We start from the raw sequence: 20,215 nt of genomic DNA, 5'->3' as shown, positions 1-20,215 counted from the left end.
GCAGCCAAAACAGAAGACTGCTTGTTTATCGAGGCCCTGAGGACATGAGTCCTATGGGTTTAAACATGGCTTGGTCTCCCACAGGCCCCTCTCCCTGTGCTCCACAATCCCGCCCCTTATCGTGACACATTCTTTGTGCTACTTCCACTCAAGTCACTTCTTGAAAAGGCCACAGACTGACTTCCCACAGCCAGTCACAAGTCAAGTCAAACTCGCCAGTGTGCATGCACAAGGGTCAAGCCCTTCCACGGGTCATAGTGATGTTCCTGTTGCCCAGGTGATGGGTTCTTGAGATGTCACAAAGGAGGAGCATCAGAAACGGGGCTGAGGACCCTCCTCATCAGGACATCCACAGGATAGTCTCCAGAGACCAGGATTCTCCGAAGCTGGGCCAGTAGGAAGAAACCTTAGGCAGAGAGTTTGCTGGGGAAGCAGCACGAAATCCCAGTCTCAAGCCTGAGAGTACAAAGTATAGGTGAGTCTCCCCAAATGTCATGCCCTGGTCATCTCCAGGACCCCTCTGGCTGTGCCCATGGGCTGCTCTCTCACCAGAGGGTCATAGAGGTGAACAATAGAACCCTGCAGCTTCAGGGGCTACCTGGGGGTGAGTGATACTCTGGTTCTTCTGTGTCTCTGTGTGTCAAAGGGGTCTTGTTTGTGCATGTGCACCTGTATGTCTCTCTCTGATTTATCTCTCTCTTCTTTCCCACTCCCTGTCTTTCTCACTCTCCTTGTCTGTGTGTGTGCATGTGTGTGTGTGTTGGGAAGCATGTGGCCTGTGACCGGAGGGTGGTCTCTTGCATGACTGCCTCTTTTTGGTGAGCCTCACCCTGTGTCTCTGCCTGGATAGCGTGGCCAGTCGAAAGTCATTTCCCCTGAGGTCCAGCTGGGCATTTTGAAGGCCTGGACAATGTGGGTACAGAGGTGCATCAGATCATCATGGCTTTCAGTCTCCTCCCCATCCTGAGCAGCCTCTTTCTTAGGACCAAGACAACCACAACACACAGCCATGGACAAAGACCTTACCACAGCTAACTGTTGCCTTGCAGGAGGGCTGCCCACCAACCTCAAAGAAGATGCTTCCCACTTCTCTCGACTTTGCCCTCATTGAGAAATCTAGCCACACCTTGACACAGGGCTGGAACAGGGTGCCAAGAAAGGATGTGGCAAGTATCTCAGTCACTCCAACACTTGTCTTTCTGGCCAAGTCAACCATTTGGTATTCCACCCCATCTTGGATGCCCATGGCAGTGGCATTGTGCTGTATTTGGCCTTTACTCTGGCCTAGGCCCTATCTTTACTCTTTCTCTGTCTGCCCCATTTCTGAGAAGCCTAGAGGCTTCCTAGTCTGGCTCAATGTCTTCAAAAGACAACACTCCCCACTCCAGCACAAAAATACATTGTGGGGATGCGTTTCATGTTCTTTTCCCCCTCCACTGAGTTTCTGGATAATGGGGCAGGTGAGATGATCGTGGATTTCTGGGCTTCCATCCCCGTGTTGGACAGGGATACTCTCTTAGCCTCCATGTACCACTGGATAGCTGCCTGGCTGGACTTTGCCAGGCAGCCACCCAGTGGTACATGGAGACTAAGAGAGCGTTTGGGACCACCCCCCGATGCACGCTTAGGTGGCAGTGTATTGTATTTGGCCTGGACTCTGGGCTAAGCTCTGTCCTTACTCTTTCTCTGTCTGCCATGTTTTGGAGAAGCCTAGAGACTTCTTGGTCAGGCTCAGTGTCTTCCATAGAGAACGCTCCCCAGTCCAGCTGGGGGACACCTTGTGGGGATGTGTTTCATGTCTGTATACCATTCAAAGCTCTTTCTGGATGATTGGGCAGGTGTGATGATCATAGAGCTCTGAGCTTCCATCCCCATGTGGGACAGGAATGCTCTCTAAGCCTCCATGCCCACTGGATGGCTGCCTGATTGTAGTTTGCCCTCTCCACAAAGTGATTTTGCAGTTCACCTACCCTACCTCTCTCATTCTTGATGACTATCTTGTTCCTCTTCTCTTGTGTAAGGTGCCTTCAAGCACTGAACGTTTCAGCTGCCATGGATGCCAGGGAGTGGTCCAAAGGAATTTGGTTTCACTTGGTGCAGGGGATGTTTTGTCCAAGATACCTGCCAGGTGGCAGTGCATGGTCACTATGCCTTGGAGCTCATGGCATCTCTCTCTGCCACAGCAATATCCTTCCTGCCTCTCTCCATTGTAATCCCATTCTTGCTTACCCAGGTGGGATCCGACATGAGATCAGAGGTGGAGTCCAGAGACCCCATCAGGCACCCCGAATTTCCTCTTCCAATGGAAGCCTAAGCAGAAGACCACTTACATGTGGAGGCAATGAGGGTATGAGTCCTATGGGTTTGGCCCTGGCTTGGTCTCTCACACGCTCCTTTCCCATGCTTCCAAAAACCTGCCACTTTTGCCATCATTTTCTCTGTCACTACCTCTGCTGCAGCTATTTCTTTCTTTCTTTTTATTTATTTATTTATTTTATTATTGCATTTTAGGTTTTGGGGTACATGTGAAGAACATGCAAGATTGCTGCACAGGTCCATACATGGCAGTGTGATTTTCTGCCTTCCTTCTTTAAGAAGCCTGACAGCCCAGAGCCAGGCGCGAGTCAAGACACCTCACCAGTGCACATACACGCGTCACAATTGGCTATTCAGGTCATAGTGACATTCATCATCGCTCAGTGATAGTTTGCTAAGACATTACAAAGGAGGAGCCCTCTGTGGCAGCCTGTAAAAAATGGGGATCAGGCCCCTCCTCACCAGGACATCCACAGTATATTCTTCAGAGGCCAGGATTTCCTGAAGGTGGGACAAAAAGAGGAGACATCATGCAGAGGGAATTCTTGGGAAGCAACGCAGAATCCCAGTCTCAGGCCAGTGATGACAGGATACAGGTGAGTCTCCCCAAATATCTTGCCCTGGTAATCTCTCAAACACCTCTGCCTGTTTGCCTGTGGGCTGCTCTCTCATCTGAGGCTCTCAGTGGTGGACAACACCTCCAGGTGCTGCCTATAGATGAGTGATATTCTGCCACTGCTCTGTGTGTGTGTGTGTGTGTGTGTGTGTGTGTGTGTGTGTGCATATATGCCTCTCTGATTTCTCTCTCTTCTTTCCTGCTCCCTCCCTTTCTTACTGCATCTGTGTGTGATGCAGGCATATGTGTGTGTGTGTGTGTGTGTGTGTGTGTGTGTGCCCCTGTGCCCTATGCACCAGAGAGAGGTTTCTTGCATGAAGGTCTCTCTTGCTGAGTATCTCCCATTGTCTCTGCCTGAGTCACATGGCTGGTCATCAGTCGTTTCCCAGCTGCTCCAACTGGCATTTGTGAAGGCCTGGACAATGTGGGGAGGGAGCAGCATTGGACCAGCATGGATTTCAGTCACCACCCAATCCTGAGTAGCCTCTTTCTTAGGAGCAAGGCCACAACACCCCCAGCCGAGGACAAAATCCTCATCACAGCTCACTGTCCACCTGCAGGAGGGCTGCCCACCAACCTCAAAGAATATGGTTCTCATTTCTCTCACCTTTTCCCTTATAAAGAAATCTAGCCACAACTTGACACAGGGCCAGACCCTGGTATCAAGAATGGGATGTTGCAAGCATCTCCGTCACTCCAACACTGGCCTTTCTGTCAAAGTCAAACATTTGTCACTACCTACCCTGGATGCCTGTGGAGGTGGCATTGTGCTGTATTTGGTCTGGACTCTGTCCTCCCTCTTTCTCTGTCAGCCCAGTTTCTGACAAGCCTAGATTCTTCATAGTCTGAATCACTGTCTTCAACAGGGAATACTCTTCAGAACAGAAGGGGGAAACTTCGTGGGGATGTGTTTCATGTCTGTTTCCCCCTCCAAAGCTGTTTCTGAATGATTGGACAACTAGGATAAGCAGAGAGCCCTGGGCTTAAATCATGTGGGACAGAAATGCTCTCTCAGCCTCCATGTGCCACTAGATGGCTGCTTGGCTGGCCACTGCCTTCACCACAAGGCAGTGTTGCAATTCCCCTGCCCTTCCTCTCATTCTTGAGGGTCATTCAACTCTTCTGATCCTGGGGAAAGTGATTTCAAACACTGGATCTTTTGGCTGCCACAGATGCCAGGGAGCAGGTCAAAGGGATTTGGTTTTGCTGGTTGCTGGGGAGGCTTCATCCTAGGTACCTGGCAGGTGGCAGGGTGGGGACACCATGCCTTGGAGCCCATGGCATCTCTTGGTACCCCAGCGAGGTCCTTCCTGCGTCTCTCCATTGTAATCCCATTCCTGCTTATCCAGGTGGGATCCAAAATGGCATCCAAGGCAGAGTCCAACAGCCCATTGGGAGCTCTCAATCTCCTCTTCTGCCAGGAGCAGAGGTAAAAGACTGCTCACTCGTGGAGGCTCTGACACGAGTCCTATCGGTTTGAACCTGGCAAGGTCTCCCACATGCCCCTCTCTGAGGTGTCCTCAATCTCACAGCTTTCGCCTCCACTTTCTCCACCACCACCTCCACCATGGCCATTCCTTAAAGGGGTCACAGCCTGACTTCCCGGAGCCAGGAGAGAGTTGAGTTGGCCTTGCCAGTGCACATGCTAGAGGCACAAGCCACTCCTCAGGTCATAGCGAGGTTCACCATTGCCCCAGTGATGGGTTTATAAGAGGCCACAAAGTAGGAGACCCCTGTGAGAGTGTGTCGGGTACAGGGCTCAGGCCCCTCCTTGCCAGGATGTCCACAGTATACACTCCGGAGTCCAGGTTTGCTGAACGTGGGCCAAGAGGAAGAAATCTCAGGCAGAGGTAGGGCCTGAAAAGCAGCACGGAATCCCAGTCTCAGTCCTGCACCAATGGGATACGAGTGAATCTCCCAAAGGTCAGGCCTTGATCATCTCCAGGACACCTCTGCCTGTGTTTCTGAGGGCTGCTTTCTCACTTGAGGGTCCTAGTGGTGAACAACAGAACTCTGCAGCTTCAGGGGCTTCTGGGGTATGAGAGATGCTCTGCCACTACTGTATGTCAGTGTGTGTGTTAGGGGTCTTGTTACTGTGTGTGCACCTTTATGTCTCTCTCTGATTTCTCTCTCTCTTCTTTCCTGCTGCCTTTCTTTCTTACTCTCTGTGTCCGTGTGTGTGTGTGTGTGTGTGTGTGTGTGTGTGTGTGTGTGTGTGTGTGTTGGGACACATGGACCCTGTGCAGTAGAGGGAGGTTTCCTGAACAACAGCCTCTCTTTTGCTGAGACTCTCCCCGCATCTCTGCTGGGTCGCATGGCCAGTCATCACTGGTTCCAGATATCATTTGTGAAGGCCTGGACATTGCGGGGAGGGAACTGTGTTGGACAAGCACGGGTTTGACTCAACTCTTCATTCTGAGTGGCCTCATTTTTAGGACCAAGAAGATCACACCCCCCAGCTATGGACAAAAGTCTCCCCAAAGCTCACTGACTGCCAGCAGGTAGGCTGCCCACCTACCTCAAAGAAGATGATTCTCACTTTTCTCACCTTTGCACTCATTGAGAAATCTAGCCACAGCTCAACACAGGGCCTTAATAGGGAGACAAAAATGGAATGTGGCAAGCATCTCTGTCAATACAATGCTAGCCTTTCTGGCCATCTCAACCATTTGGCACTCCCCCCACCCAATGTCTGTGGTGTTGGCGTTGTGCTGTATTTGGCCTGGACTCTGGCCTAGGCTCTGTCCTCCCTCTTTCTCTGTCTGCCCTGTTTTTGAGAAGACTAGAGTCTTTTTGGCCTGTCTCAGTGTCTTCAACAGAGAACACTCTCCAGTCCAGGAGGGGGAAACCTCATGGGAATGTGTTTTATGTCCGTTTCCCCCTCCAAACCTGTTTCTGGATAATTGGTCAGGTGCAATGGTCATGGAGCTCTGGGTTTCCAACCCGTATGGGACACAGATGCTCTCTCAGCCTCCATGTCCCACTGATGGCTGCCTGGCTGGCCTCTGCCCTCTCCACAAGGCAGTGTTGCAATTCACCTACCCTTTCTCTGTCATTCTTGAGGGCCATCTAGCTCTTCTGCTCCTGGGGAAAGTGCCTCCATGTACTGAATCTTTTGGCTGCCACTGATGCCAGGTAGCAGGCCAAAGAGATTGGATATTGCTGAGTGAAGGGGAAGTTTCATCCAGCATCCCTGATGAGTGGTGGGGGAACACAATGACATGTGGCTCATGGGATCTCTCTGTGCCAGAGCCAGGCCTTTTCCGCCTGTCTTCATTGCAATCTCATTCGATGTGGAGTCTGGAGAGCACATCGGGTGCCTTGAATCTCCTATTCTGCTGGGATGTGAAGCAGAAGAACTCTCACTTTTGGAGGCCCTGAGGACACGAGTTGAATGGGTTTGACCCTGGCTTGGTCTTGCGCACGCCTCTTTCCCAGGCCTCTTGAAACCCTCTGCTTTCGCTACCACTGTCTCCGCCAAAACCTTTGTTTCAGCCACATCTTAAAGGGGCGGCAGCCTGGCTTCCTGGAGCAGCTCAATTCGAATCACCTCACCAGTGCTAATGCACAAGAAATAAGCCGCTGCTCAGCTCATATTGACATTCACTGTTGCCCCGGTGATGGGTTCCTGAGACATCACAAAGGAGGAGCCTCCTGTGGCAGTGTGTCAGGAACATGGCTCAGGCCCCTCCTTGCCAGTATATCCACAGGATAGTCTCCAGAGGCCAGGATTCACTGAAGGGGGTCCAGGAGGAAGAGGGTTCAGATGGAGGGAGCTCCAGGAAAGAGGTGCAGAATCCCAGTCTCAGGCCTGCAACGATGGGGTACAGGTGAGTCTCCCAAAATGTCATGTCCTGGTCATCTGCAGGACACCTCTGCCTGTGTGCCCATGAGTTGCTCTCTCACCCTGGGGCTCTAGTGATGGACAACAGAACCCTGCAGCTTCAGGGCTGCCTGGTTGTGAGACATCCTATGCCACTGCTCTGTGTCTATGTGTGTGGAAGGGATGTTGTTTGTGTGTGTACCTGTAAATCTCTCTCTGATTTCTTTCTCATCTTTCCCACTCCCTCTTTCTCACTCTCTGTGTCTGTGTGTGTGTGTTTGTGTGTGTGTGTTGGCACACGTGTGCCCTGTATGCCTGAGAGCAGTTTCTTTAACAACAGCCTATTTTACTGAGCCTCTCCCCTCGTCTTTGCCACAGTTGTGTTGCTGGTTGTCAGTTGTTTCCCAAGTGGTTATAGCTGGCATTTGTGAAGTCCTGTGGAAGGTGGGGAGGGAGCTGCATCAGATCAGCATGGGTTTTAGTCACCTCCCCATCCTGAGCATCCTCTTTTTTAGGACCAAGATGACCACATCCCTCAGCCATAACAAATGCCTCACCACAGCTCATTGTCCACCTGCAGGAGGGCTGCCCACTGACCTCAAAGAAGATGGTTCTTGCTTTTCTCCCCTTTGCCCTCATTGAGAAATCTAGCCACAGCTCAACACAGGGCCCGTACAGGACTCCAAGAACAGGATATAGCAAGCATCTCTCTCATTGCAATGCTGGCTATTCTGGCCAAGTCAATCATTTCACACTCTCACCCCCTGGATGCCCATGGAGATGGCATTGTGTTGTATTTTTCCTGGACTCTGTACTAGGCTCTCTCCTCCCTCTTTCTCTGTCTTCCCTATTTCTGGGAAGCCTAGAGGTTCAGTGTCTTCAACAGAGAACACTCCCAAGTCCAGCAGGGGGAAACCTCGTGGGGATGCATTTTATGTCCGTTTACCCTTCAAACCTGGGCAATGATAGTGGTGCTCTGGGCTTCCATCCCAGTGAGGGGCCGGGATGCTCTTTCAGTCTCCATGCCTCATTGGATGGCTGCCTGGCAGGCAGCCATAAGGCAGTAGTGTTGCAATTCTTCTGCCATTTCTCTCTCATTCTTGAGGGCCATCTGGCTCCTTTGCCCTGGGGAAAATGCCTTCAAGCACTTAAATTTTGGCTGCCACAGATATGAGGGAGTGGGCCAAAGGGATTGGGTTCTCTGGGTCAGGGTAGGTTGTGTCTGAGGAACTTGCAGGGTTGGTGGATGGGGACACCATGCCTTGGGGCTCATGAGATCTCTCTCTGCCTGAGCAAGCCCTTTCTGCCTTTCTCCATTGTAATCTCATTCTCGCTTACCCAAGTGGGATCCACCACAGGGACCCTCAGGTCAGAGAGCAGCCCACAGGTAATCAGGCAGAGGTGTCCTGGAGATGACAAGTGCAGGACATTTGGGGAGACTCACCTGTACCCCATTGGTGCAAGCCTGAGGGGGATTCCTAGCGGCTTCCCCAATGTTATCTCCCCCCGAGGTTTCTTCCTCCTGGCCCACCTTCAGCAAATCCTGGCCTCCTGAGACTTTCCTGTGGACATCCTGTCGAGGAGGGGCTTGAGCCCCATTCCTGACACACTGACACAGGGGATTCCTCCTTTTTTATTTCTCAGGAACCCATCACTGGGGCAATGGTGAACCTCATTTTGACCAGATGAGTGGCTCGTGCCTCATGCATGCACACTGGCAAGGCGACTCAACTCACACCCAGCTCCAGGAAGTCAGACTGTGGCCCCATTAAGAAACAGCTGATGGGGAGGTGGTGGTGGCAAAAGTGGCAGCAAAAGTGGTGGGTTTAGGGAGGGCTGGGAAAGGGGTGTGCACCAGACCAAGCCAGGGCCAAACCCATAGGACTCTTGTCCTCAGGGCCTCCATGAGTGAGCAGTCTTCTGCTTTGGCTCCCAGTGGAAGGGGAGATTCGGGGTGCCTGATGGGCTCTCCAGATCCCACCTGCAATCATATGTTGGACCCCACCTAGCTAAGCAGAAATGGAATTACACTGGAGAGAGGCAGGAACTGCCTCGCTCGGGCACAGCAAGATCTCATGGGCCCCAAGGGCTCGTGTCCCCACCTTGCCATTTGGCAGGTACCCCAGATGCAACCTCCCCTGCACACAGCGAAACCCAAACCCTTTGGCTTGCTCCATGGCATCCATGACAAAGAAGAGATTAAGTGCTCAAAGGCACTTTTCCAAGGAGTAGAGGAGCCGGATGGCCCTTGGAAATGAGAAGGGAAGGGCAAGTTAATTGCAACAGTGCCTTGTGGAGAGGGCAATGCCATTCAGGTAGCCATCCAGTGGGACATGGAGATCGAAAGAGCATCCCTGTCACACACAGGGATGGAATCATAGAGCTCCATGATCATCGCACCTGTTCAATCATCCAGAAAGAGCTTTAGAGGGGGAAATGGACATGAAATGCAACCCCACAAAGTTTCTTTCTGCTGGACTGGGGAGTGTTCTTTATTGAAGACACTGAGCCAGATTAAGAAGCCTCTAGACTTCTCAAAAATGGGGCATACAGAGAAAGAGAGAGGACAGAGCCTAGGACAGAGTCCAGGCCAGATACAGCACAACCTCACCACCACGGGCATCCAAGAAGGGGGAGTGCCAAACGGTTGACTTAGCCAGAAAGGCCAGCATTGGATTGACAGAGATGCTTGCCACTTCCCGTGTTTCATGCCCTAATCGGGCCCTGTGTCAAGCTGTGGCTAGATTTCCAATGAGGGCAAAAGCAAGAGACGTGGGAACCATCTTCTTTGAGGTCATTGGGCAGCCCTCCTGCTGGTGGAGAGTGAGCTGTCATGAGGCTTTTGTTCATGGCTGGGGGGTGTGGTCATCTTGGTTCTAAGAAAGAGCCCATTCAGGATGGGAAGCTGAATGAAACCCATGTTGGACCAAAGCAGTTCCCTCCCCACATTGACCAGGTCTTCACAAATGGCAGCTGGAACCCAGGTAGAGACTAGGGAAGAGGCTCAGCCAAAGAGAATCCATCATGCATGAAACCACCCTCTAGCCTGCAGGGCACATGCATTCCAACACATACACACAAACACACACACACAGATGCAGAGAAAGAGAAAGAGAGACAGTGGGAAAGAAGAGAGAGAGAAATCAAAGAGATATTCAGATGCACACACAAAAAGAGCACCCCTTCTACACACAGACACACAGCAGTGGCAGAGTATCACCCACCCCCAGGCAGCTTCACTGCAGTGGTCTGTTGTCCGCCACTAGGACCCTTGAGTGAGAGAGCAGCCCACAGGCACACAGGCAGAGGTGTCCTGGAGATGAGCAGGGCACAACATTTGGGAAGACTCGCCTGTACTTTGTTGGTGCAAGCCTGAGACAGGGATTCCATGCTGCTTCCCTGGTGCTCCCTCCACCTGAGGTTTCTTCCTCCTGGCCCCACTTCAGCGAATCCTGGCCTCTGGAGAGTATCCTGTGGATGCGCTGGTGAGAAGGCTCCTGAGCCCCATTTCTCACACACTGCCAAAGGGGGATCTTCCTGTGTGACATCTCAGGAACCCATCACCTGGGCAATGTTAAATGTCACTATGACCCTTAGAGCAGCTCGTGCCTTATTCATGCACACTAGTGAGGCCAAGTCGAGTCAAGCCTGGCTCCAGGAAGTCAGGCTGTTGCCCCTTTAAGAAATGTCTGCAGCAGAGGTAGCAGCAGAGAAAGCGGGGGCAAAAGCGGCAGGTTTGGGCAGGCCTAGTAAAGAGGCATGCAAGAGACCAAGCCAAGGTCAAGTTCAAGAGAACTCAAGTACTCAGGGACTCCATGAACTATCAGAGGAAATTCAAGGCTCCCAATGGGATCTCTGGACTCCACCCTGGATCCCATTTTGGATCCCACCTGGGTAAGTGGGAATGGGATTACAATGGACAGAGGAGGGAAGGCCCTCACTGGGACCCAGAGATATCGCATGGACCCCAAGGCATGGTGTTCCCACCCCGCCAACACAAAGGTACCCTGGACGCAACCACCCCTGTACCCAGCGAAACCCAATCCATGTAACTTGCTCCCTGGCATCAGTGAGCAGCTAAAAGTTTCAGTGGTCAAGGCCCTTTCCCCAGAAGCAGTGGAGCCAGATAGACCACTAGAATGAGAGAGGGAAAGCAGCAGGATTGCAACACCATCTTGTGGGGAGGGCAAATGCCAGCCAGGCAGCCAGCCAGTGGGACATGGAGAACAAGACAGCATCCCTGTCCCATGTGGGGATGGAAGCCCAGAGCTCCAGGATGATCACATCTCTCCAATCATCCAGAAACAGCATTGGAGGGTGAAACAGACATGAATCACATCCCCAGAAAGTTTTCTCACCACTGGACTGGGTAGTATTCTCTGTTGAAGACACTGAGCCAAATCAAGAAGCATCTAGGCTTCTCAGAAACAGGGCAGACACAGAGAGAGGGAGGATAGAGCCTAAGCAAGAGTCCAGGCCAAATACAGCACACTGCCACCTCCTTGGACATTGGGGGTGGAGGAGAAAGCCAAGTGGATTACTTGGCAAGAAGGGCCAGCATTAGAGTGACAGACGCTTGCCAGTTCCCGTTTTTGGTGCCCTGTTACTGCTCTGTGTTGAGAAGTGGCTAGATTTCTCAATGAAGGTAAAAGCAAGAGAAGTGAGAACCATCTGCTCTGAGGTCGGTGGGCAGACCTCCTGCTGGTGGATGGTGAGCTGTGGTGAGACTTTTGTCCGTGGCGGGGGTGTGTGGTCATATAACTCCTAAGAAAGAGGCCACTCAAAATGGGGAAGTGACTGAAGCCCATGCTGGTCCAACACAGCTGCCTCCCCATGTTGCCCAGGCCCTCACAAACACCAGCAGTAACAGTTGGGGAAACAAGTGATGGCCAGCAATGCAACCCAGGCAGAGAAGTGGGGAGAGGCTTAGCAAAAGAGAGGCCATCGTGTAAGAAACCACTCTCCCACACACAGGGCACACAAGTCCCAACACACACACACACACACACAGAGAGAGAGAGAGAGAGAGAGAGAGAGAGAGAGAGAGAGAGAAGGAGAGAGAGGGGTGGGGGAGAGAGAGCAGGGGGAGAGAGAGAGAAAGCGGGAAAGGAGAGAGACATCAGGGAGACATACTGGTGCACACAAACAAGACACCTTCCACCCACACAGACACACAAAAGTGGCAGAGTATAACTCACCCCCAGCCAGCCCCTGAAGTTGCAGGATTCTGTTGCCCACCACTAGGACCCTCGGGTGAGAGAGCAGCCTGCGGGCACACAGGTGTCCTGAAGATGACCAGGGCATGACATTTGGGGAGAGTCATCTGTACACCATTTGCACAGGTCTGAGACTGGGATTGTTCACTGCTTCCCCTGCCCTCCCTCCACTTGAGGTTTCTTCATCCTGGCTGACCCTCAGCAAATCCTGGCCTCTGGAGGCTATCCTGTGGATGTCCTGGTGAGGAAGGGTCTGAGCCCTGATACACTGCCACAGGGGGCTCCTCTTTTGTGATGTCTCGAGAACCCATCACTGGGGCCACAGTGAATGTAACTATGACCTCAGGAGCACTTGGCTCTGGGAAGTCAGGCTGTGGCCCCTTTAAGAAATGGTGTGGCAGAGGTGGTGGTGGTGAAATTGGCAGTGAAAGCAGCGGGTGTGAGGTGGCCTAGGAAAAGGGCATGCACGAGATCAAGCCAGCTTCAAACCAATGGGGCTCATGTCCTCAGGTTTTCCATATGCGAGCTGTCTTCTGCTTCAGCTCCAGGCAGAAGAGATTCAGGGTGCCTTATGGGCTTTCCAGACTCTGACTCAGATTCCATTTTGGATCCCATCAGTGTAAGGGGGAATGGGATTACAATTGAGAGAGGTAGGAGGGACCTTGCTGGGGCATAGAGAGATCCCATGGGCCCCAAGGCATGGTGTCATCACCCCACCACATGGTAGGTACCCCAGATTCAACCTCCCCTGCACCCAGCAAAAACAAATCCCTTTGGCTCATTTCCTGGCATTCGTGGCAGACAAAAGATTCAGTGCTTGTATTCACTTTCCCCAAGAGCAGATGAGCCGAATGGCCCTCAAGAATGAAAGAGAAAGGGCAGGTGAGCTTCAGTAACTCAATGTGGAGAGGGCAAAGGCCAGCCAGGAAGCCATCCAGTATGACATGGAGACCAAGAGAGCATCCCTGTCCCATTGGGGATGGAAGCACAGAATGCTATCATTATTGCACCTGCCCAATCATCCAGAAACAGTCTTGGAGGGGGAAACAGACATGAAAGGCATTCCCACACGATGTTTACCCCTGCTGGATTGGGGAGTGTTATTTGTTGAAGACACTGAGCCAGATGAAGAAGCCTCTAGTCTTTTCAGAAATGCGGCAGCCATAGAAAGAGGGAGGACAGAGCCTAGGCCAGAGTCCAGAGCAAATGCAGCACAATGCCAATCCAACTCCACAGGCTTCTGGGAGGGGGGTAGTGCCAAACAGCTGACTTGGCCAGAAAGGCCAGTGTTGGAGTAAGAGAGATGTTTGCCTCATTCTGTTCTTGGCACCGTGTTTCAGCCCTGAGCTGTGGCTAGATTTCTCAATGAGGGCAAAGGTGAGAGAAGTGAGGTCAATGGGGAGCCCTCCTGCAGGTGGACAGTGAGCTTTTGTCCATTGCTGCAGGTGTTATTGACTTTGTCCTAAGAAAGTGGCTGCTTAGGATGGGGAGGTGACTGAGACCCAAGCTGGTCTGAGAGAGCTCCCTCTCCACATTGCCCAGGCCTTCACAAATGCCAGGTGGATCCACCAGGGAAACAACTGACAACCATCTAAGCGACACAGGCAGAGACGAGGGGAGAGGCTTAGCAAAAGAGAGGTCGTCATGCAAGAAACTGTCCTCTGGTGCACATGTGTCCCAACACACACACACAGAGTGAGAAAAAGAGGGAGCAGGAAAGAAGAGAGAGAGAAATCAGAGAGAGATGTACAGGCGTATACACACAAAGATCCCTCCCACAAACACAGACATTCAGCTGTGTCAGAGTATCACTCACCCCTAGACAGCCATTGAAGCTGCAGAGTTCTCTTGTCCACGACTAGGACACTCAGCTAAAGAACAGCCCATGGGCACACAGGCAGAGGTGTCCTGGAGATTACCAGGGCAAGCCATTTGGGGAGACTCACCTGTACCCCATTGGCACAGGCCTGAGACTGAGATTCCTGCTTCCCTGGCACTCCCTCCACCTTAGATCTCTTCCTTCTAGCCCACCTTCAGTGAATACTGGCCTCCAGAGACTATCCTATGGATGTCCTGGTGATGCGGGGCCTGAGCCTCGTTCTGACACACTGCCACAGGGGCTTATCCTTTGTGATGTCTCAGGAAGCCATCACTGGGGCAATGACAAATGTAAGTATGACCCTAGGAGCAGCTCCTGCCTCCTACATGTTCACTGGTGAGGCAACTCGACTCTTGCCTGGCTCTGGGAAGTCAGGCTGCAGCCCCTTTAAGAAATAGCTGTGAGAGAGATGGAGGCAGAGAAAGCGGCCAGGAAAGCGGCGGGTTTGGGGATGCCAGGGAATGGGGTGTGTGTGAGATTAAGCCAGGGTTAAACACACAGGACTCATGTCCTCAGGGCCTCCAGGAGTGAGGGATCTTCTGCTTTGGCTCCCAGCAGAAGAGGAGATTCAGGGCACCTGATGGGCTCCTCGGACTCCACATCGTTTCTTATGTTGGATCCCACCTGGGTAAGCGGGAATGGAATTACAGTGGAGAGAGGATGGAAGGGCCACACTCTGGCACTGAGAGGTCCCATGGGACCCAAGGCATGGTGTCTCCACCCTGTCACCCAGCAGGTTTCCTGGAGGCAACTTCCCTTTCGCCCAGTGAAAACCAATCCCTTTGGCCCGCTCCAGGCATCCATGGAAGCCAAAAGATTCAGTGCTTCAAGACACTTTCCCCAGGAGCAGAGGAGGCAGATGTCACTCAAGAATGAGAGAGGAAAGGCAGGAGACTTGCAACACCACCTTGCAGAGAGGGCGAAGGCCAGCCATCCAGTGGGACATGGAGACCAAGAGAGCATCCCTGTCCCACACGGGTTTGGAAGCACAGCTCTACAGTCATTGCACCTGCCCAATCCTCCAGAAACACCTTTGGAGGGGGAAACAGACATGAAACACATCCCCACAAGTTTTCCCCCTGCTGTACTGGTGAGTGTTCTCTATTGAAGACACTGAGCCAGACCAAGAAGTCTCAAGGCTTCTCAGAAACTGAGCTGACAGAGAAAGAGGGAGGACAGAGCCTATGCCAGAGTCCAGGCCAAATACAGCAAAATGCCACCTCCATGGGCATTGGGTACAATGGTGCCCATTGTGCATTGCATTATCTTGCCTTACCATGGTGCACGTGAGGTCTTGCCTTGCCATGCCTTACCATGGTACCCATGGTGTATTATTTGCCTTGCCTTATCATATTACCCATGGCCCTTTGACTTTCCTTGCCTTGCCTTAACTTAGTGCCCATATTGCCTAGCTGTGCCTTTTCATGGTGCCCATGGTGCCAGGCCTTACCTTTCCATGAATTACCACTGTGCCCATTGTGCCTTTCCTTGCCTAACCTTGCCTTGTCTTGCCTTACCATGGTGCCCATGGTTACTTACCTTGCCTTGCCTTTCATTGCTTGTCTTGTATTACCATGATAACCATGGTGCCTAGCACCACCTTGCATTGCTTACCAGGCTGCCCATGTTGCCTTGCTTTGCCTTGCCTTGCCTTAACATGGGGCCCTAGGTGCCTTACATTGCTGTGCTTGCTCTGCCTAACTATAGTTCCCATGGTGCCTTGCCTTGCTTGCCATGGTGCCCAAGGTGCCTTGCCTTTCATTGCCTTGCCTTACCTTGGGGCCTACGTTGCCTTCCATGTTTTCCTTCCCTTACCATGGTGCCCAAGGTGCCATAGCTCACCTTTTCGTACCATGGTGACCATGGTGACTTCCCTTGTCTTGCCTTACCATGGTGTTCATGGTGCCTTGCCTTACCTTGCCTTACAATGTTGCCCAGAGTGACTTACCTTGCCTTACTTTGCCTTACCATTTTGCCCACGGTGCCTTGCCTTGCCTTACAATGGTGCCAGTGGTGTCTTGCCTTGCCTTACCATGGTGCATATGATGACTTGCCTTTCTTAACCATGGTGCCCATGGTGCTTTTCCTTACCTTACCATGGTGCCCAGATGCCTTGCCCTATCTTGACTTACGAAGATGCCCATGGTGCTCTGCCTTGCCTTGCCTTTTTTTACCATGGTCCTCACTGGTGCCTTGCCTTGACTTACCTTCCCTTGCCTTACCATGGTGGTTACAGTTCCCTGCATTCCCTTTTCTTACCAGGTTGCCCATGGTGCCTTGCCTTGCCTTACCATGGGGACCATGGTGCCTTGCCTGGCTTTGCTTTACCTAACCATGGTGCCTGTGGTGACTTGTCTTGCTATTCCTTTCCTTGCCTTGTCTTGACCTAAGATGATGCCCACGGTGTCTCTCCTTGCCTTGCCATGCATTACTATGGTGCCCATGGTGTCTTGCGTTGCCTTGCTTTGCCTTACTATGGTGCCCATTGTGCCTTGCCTTGACATGCCTTGGCTTGCCATTGTGCCCATGGTGCCTCGCCTTGCCTTGTCTTGCCTTAACATGGTGTCCATGTTGCCTTGCCTTGCTTTGCTGTTCTGTAGTCCACATGGTGGCTTTCCTTGCCTTGCCTCATCATTTGCCACAAAGCCCATGGTGCTTCGTCTTGCCTTGCCTTACCACACTTTCCAGGGTGCATGGCTTGCCTTACTATGGTGCTGATGGTGCTTTGTCTTGCCTTGCCTTGCCTTGTATTGACTTTCCATGGGGCCAATGATGCCTTTCTTTGCCTTGCCTTACCATGCTGACCATGTTGCCTTGTCTTGCCTTATCGTTCATTGCCTTGCCATGCTTAACATTGTGCCCATGGTGCCTTGATTTGCCCTGCCTTGACATTGTGCCAATATTGCCTTGCCTTGTCTTCCCTTCCCTTGCCTTTCCATGGTGCCCACGGCGCCCTGCCTTGCCTTGCCTTTCCTTAACATGGATCTGAATGTTTCTTGCTTTGCCTTGCCTTGCCTTACCATGCTGCACATGATGCCCAGAGTTTCCTTGCTTTACCACAGTGCCCATGCCTTGCCTTACCTTGGTGCTTTGTCTTGCCATGTCTTGCCTTGCCTTACCTTGGTGCTGATGGTGCACTGCCTTGTCTCACCTTGCTTTGCCTTCCTTTTCCATGCTGCCCATGCTGCCCATGATGCCTTGCCTTGCCTTACCATGGTGCCCGTATTGCCTTGCATTGCCTTGCCTTACCATGGTGCCCATGGTGCCTTGCCTTGCATGGTCTTACTATGGTTACCATGGTGTTTTGCCTTTCCTTGCCATGCCTTACTATGGTGCCCATGGTGTCTTCCCTTGCCTTGCCTTGCCTTGCCTGTCTTTGCCTTGCCTTACCAAGGTTCCAAAAGTGCCTAGCCTTGCCTTGTCTTACCATTGTGCCCATGTTGACTTCCCTTGCTTGCCTTGCCTTGCCTTACTATGGTGCCCATGTTACCTTGCCTTACCTTGCCTTACCTTTTGATTGACTTATCATGGTGCCCAAGTTGCCTTGCCTTGACATGCCTTACCATGGTGTCAATGGTGCCATTCTTCCCTTGCCTTGCCTTGCTTTGCATTACCATGGTTTCCAGAGTGCCATTCCTTGTCATGTGCTACCATGGTGCTCATGGTGCCTTGCATAGCCTTGCCTTACAGTGCCTTACCATGATGCCCATTTGGCTTGCCTTGCCTTGCTTTGCCTTACCATGGTACCCATGTTGCCTTGTTTTGCCTTTACTTGCCTTGACTTAACATGGTGCCCATGGTTCCTTGCCTTGCCTCTCCATGGTTCCCATGGTGCCTTGCTTTACCTTACCATGGTCCCCATCATGCCTTGAATTGGCTTCGCTTGCCTTGCCTTACCAGAAGCACTGTGGAATTTCAGTCTTAGGCCTGCACCTACAAGGTACAGGTGAATCTCCCCAAATGTGCCCTGGTCATCTCCAGGACACCTCTGGCTGTGTTCCCATGGGCTGCTCTCTTGCCATAGGGTCCTAGTGGTGGACAACAGAACTCTGCAGCTTCAGGGACTGCATGGGTGTGAGTGATACTCTGCCACTGCTGTGTGTCTATGTGTGTCAAATGATTGTTGTCTGTGTGTGTGTGCCTGTATGTGTCTCTCTGATTTCTCTTTCTCTTCTTTCCCCCTCCCTCTCTTTCTCACTCGCTGAGTCTGTGTGTGTGCCTGTGTGTGTATGCATTGGGACCCATATGCCCTGTGCATTGGAGGTCGGTTTCTTGCACCATGGCCTCTTTTTTGCTGAGTCTATCCCCTTGTCTTTGCCTGGGTCAGGTGGATGTACATCAGTCTTTTCCCTGGTCATTCTAGCTGGCATTTGTGAAGACCTGGGCAATGTCAGCAGGAGCTGCTTTGAACCAACATGGGTTTCAGTCACCTCCCCGTACTGAGTGTCCTCTTTCTTAGGAGGAAGACGACCATACTTCCCAGCCATGGACAAAAGCCTCAAAACAGCTCACTGTCCACCTGCAGGGGGGCTGTCCACCGATTACAAAGAAGATGGTTCCCACTTCTTTCACCTTTACCCTCATTGAGAAATCTAGCCATAGCTTGACATGCAGCAGAAACAAGGTCCCAAGAACAGGATAAGGCAAGCATCTCTGTGGCTCCAACTCTGGCCTTGCTGGCCAAGACAACCATTTAGCACTCCCCACCCTGGATGCCTGTGGAGGGGGCACTGTGCTGTATTGTGTTTGGAGTCTGTCCTAGGTTCTGTCCTCCCTTTCTCTGTCTTTCCCCTTTCTGCTAGAGGTTTCTAAGTCTGGTGCAGTGTCTTCAACAGAGAACACCTCCCAATTTAGCAGGTGGAAACTTCATGGGGATGTATTTCATGTCCGTTCCTTCCTTTTAAGCTGTTTCTGGATGATTGGGCAATTGTGATGATCATGGAGCTCTGGGCTTCTATCCCCTTGTTGGACAGGATGTCCTCTCAGTCTCCATGTCTAATAGGAGGGCTGCCTGGCTGGCCTTTGCCCATTCTACAAGGTGGTGTAGCAATTCCGGAAGCCAGGCACAAGTCAAGTCTGCCTCACCAGTGAGCATGCTCGAGGCATGAGTCACTCCTTGGGTCTGGTCATAGTAATGTTAACTGTTGTCCGGGTGTTGGGTTCCTGAAATATAATACAGGAGAAGCCTACTGTGACATTGTGTCAGGAATGGGTCTCATGCCCCTCCTCACCAGGATACGCAGAGATACCTGCCCTTTTAATCTCATTCTTGAGAGCCATTAGGCTCCTCTGCTTCTGGGGAAAGTGCCTCCAAGCACTGAGTCTGTTCGCTGCCATGGATACCAGGGAGTGAGCCAAAGGGATTGGGTTTCACTGGGTGCAGGGGAGGTTGCTTCCCGGGTACCTGCTGGGTGGCAGGTTGGGGACAGTGTGCCTTGGGGCACATGGGATCTCTCTGTGCCCCAGCGATGTCCTTTCAGCCTCTCTCCATTGTAATCCCATACCCACTTACCTAGGTGGTTTCCAAAATGGGACTTAAGGCACAGTCCAGAGAGCCTATTGGGCATCCTGAATCTCCTCTTCTGCCGGGATCTGAAGCAGAAGACCACTCGCTCATGGAGGCCCTGAGGACATGAGTCCAATAGGCTTGACCCTGGCTTGGTCTCAGGCATACCCCTTTCCTAGGCCTGCCCAAACCCACCACTTTCACCGGCACTTACTCCAGTGTCACCTCCTCTGCAGCCATTTCTTATGATTTCAGTTGTTTTGCATTTGTTGAGCAGTGCTTTACTTCCAATTATGTGGTCAATTTTAGAGTAGGTGTGATGTGGTGCTGAGAAGAATGTGTATTCTGTGGATTTGGGGTGGAGAGTTCTGTAAATGTCCACCAGGTTTGCTTGCTCCAGGTCTGAGTTCAAGCCCTGGGTATCCTTGTTGATTTTCTGTCTGGTTGATCTGTCTAGTATTGACAGTGGAGTGTTAAAGTCTCCCACTATTATTGTGTGGGAGTCTAAGTCCTTCTGTAAGTCATTAAGAACTTGCCTTATGTATCTGGGTGCTCCTGTGTTGGGTCCATATATGTTTAGGATCGTTAGCTCTTCTTGTTGTATCGATCCTTTTACCATTATGTAATGGCCTTCTTTGTCTCTTTTGATCTTTGTTGCTTTAAAGTCTATTTTATCAGAGATGAGAATTGCAACTCCTGCTTTTTTTTGCTTTCCATTAGCTTGGTAAATCTTCCTCCATCCCTTTATTTTGAGCCTTTGTGTATCCTTGCATGTGAGATGGGTTTCCTGGATACAGCACACTGATGGGTTTTGGATTTTTATCCAATTTGCCAGTCTGTGTCTTTTGATTGGTGCATT

At 51.7% G+C, this 20,215-nt stretch overlaps 1 long non-coding RNA gene across 1 annotated transcript; it reads left to right on the top strand.

The window, feature by feature from the left end:
• The first annotated feature begins 342 nt into the window (after positions 1 to 342).
• LOC118152822 (uncharacterized) lies at positions 343 to 19,913 on the top strand. The gene is made up of 3 exons (XR_013533872.1): positions 343 to 475; positions 2,234 to 2,347; positions 2,512 to 19,913. It is a non-coding gene; the product is annotated as an uncharacterized LOC118152822 (long non-coding RNA).
• The last annotated feature ends 302 nt before the right edge of the window (positions 19,914 to 20,215 follow it).

The sequence above is a fragment of the Callithrix jacchus genome, chromosome 4, assembly GCF_049354715.1.
Source record: "Callithrix jacchus isolate 240 chromosome 4, calJac240_pri, whole genome shotgun sequence".
Classification (NCBI taxonomy): Eukaryota; Metazoa; Chordata; class Mammalia; order Primates; family Cebidae; genus Callithrix; species Callithrix jacchus.
The sequence above is the reverse complement of the archived record's forward strand: the minus strand, read 5'-3'. Positions and strand labels throughout refer to the sequence as shown.